A 1,907-nucleotide genomic window follows, 5' to 3' on the forward strand; every position below is an offset into this window, starting at 1 on the left:
GCGGGTGGGGCACACTGACAGGGAGCAGGCAAGGCCAGACATGCTTATGACTAGTTAGGATACCAGCTGGAGAGCTGGGGAAGAAACAGTGAGTTCTGGGCTGGGGTGGGGGAGCCATTCAGGAAGCAGGTGGGCTTGGGCAGGGCCTTGGAGATGGAGGTGGGAGTGGGAAAGGCAGTCTGGGTGTAGGGGAGAGGAGCAGAAGGACAGAGGCTGGCAAGCTGGGGGTTTGCTTGAGAAAAGGCCTGTCCTCTGGGTAGTGGTTGAACAAGGCATTTCGGGCAGTGCTGGCAGGGGTTGGAGGAGGGGGTTTCGGGTCGGACGCTGAAAGTCCTTGCGTCTGAGCTCAAGGGTTGGTTTAGAGTAGCTTCTCCGCAGGGGCTAACTTTGCCTTCCAGGCGACATTTGGCTGTGTCTGGAGACATTTCTGGTTGTCGAAACGCAGGGAAGAGTTGGAGCTCCTGGCATCTGGTGGGCGGAGGCCAGGGATGCTGCTGAACAGCCCCCAGGCCAGCCCCCACCGTGCAGAATTAGCCAGCCCCGGACGTGCTGTGGTTGAGGAATCCTGAACTGGAGTCTGTTGAAGACCCTTTTCCACTAACCAAAATGAGACTGTGGGCAAGTCACTTGGCTTCTCATGCTTCAGGTCCCTCCTCCCTAAAATGCGCTGATGATATGGGCTCACATTTGAGGAAATGGCTGTTTTTATTTTCCCACTTGCTGTCTGCCCATGTTCCCATAAATGCTGTCCTTAGAGTAGCTCATCCAATCCTTATAACCCAGGCACAGATGCTGTTGCTACTAATAACCGTGTTTGGGGGGCACTTTTTAAAAAAAAAGATTTTATTTATTTATTTGAGACAGAGCAAGAGAGAGAGAGAGCATGAGTGGGGTGGGGAGGGGCAGAGGGAGGAGAGGGAGAAGCAGACTCCACACTGAGGAGGGAGCCATGCTGGGGGGTGGGGGTGGGGGTTTCTGTGCGCAAGGTGCTCGATCCCAGCTGGGATCCCGGGATGGTGACCTGAGCCCAACGAAGGCAGATGCTTAACTGACTGAGCCACCCAGGCCCCCCTGTGCGGGCACTTCCTAAGTACCAGGTCCTGCACTAAGCTCTTTACATATATAAATTTATTTACTCCTCAGAACTCCAGGAGGTGGGCAATGTCGTGAGCTCCATTTAACAGGGAAAAGGGTGGAAGAGAGGGTAGAAGCTTCCGGAGGGCAATGTCTTGTTTTCAGCTGTCTCCCCAGCATCCAGAGCAGTGTCAAAATAAATGTTCGTGGGAAGTACGTAAACTCTCCGTGGACTTTGGCAGTCTCCCAAGCCTCCTGTGACTGGGAAGACACTGGGGCACAGAAAGGTTGAGGGTCTTGTTTGGAGACACACAGCAGGAACTTCACCCCCTTGCTTTCTGGCTGAGGCCTCCAGAAAGCCCCTGGGTGGTTTCTCTGGTTCTCTGGAACCTCACTAGGTTCCTACCACTGGCAGAAAGAGACCCTGGGCTTTTCTGAGATGCTCTGAGGGTCCTGGGTCTCCCCAGAGTGCCGTGTGAGCCGGGAAGGACTGGCATCCTGGACTGTGACCCAACCTGCGAGCCCATCAGCTCAGCAGTGTGTCTAGTGCCTGGGACTGGACTTATCTACTCCTCTGACCAATGTGGAGAGACTTCAGATATCACCCGACCCTAGTCCTGACCTCGGGGAAGTGGGTGCCTGCAGGACACCTGTGCGCATCAGACACCGTGTTTGGGAACCAGCGGAACTGCTGCTCGGTCTACACGCTACAGCCTCTTGGAACACACAGCAGCCTCACGGCAGCCCCCAGAGCTAGTGGCACTGTCCTTACTGTGCCAACAGGTGTGAAATCGAGATTTCAAGAAGTGGCAATCCGTCCCCAGGAACCAAGG

Source organism: Lutra lutra, chromosome 4, assembly GCF_902655055.1.
Source record: "Lutra lutra chromosome 4, mLutLut1.2, whole genome shotgun sequence".
NCBI classification, from domain to species: Eukaryota; Metazoa; Chordata; class Mammalia; order Carnivora; family Mustelidae; genus Lutra; species Lutra lutra.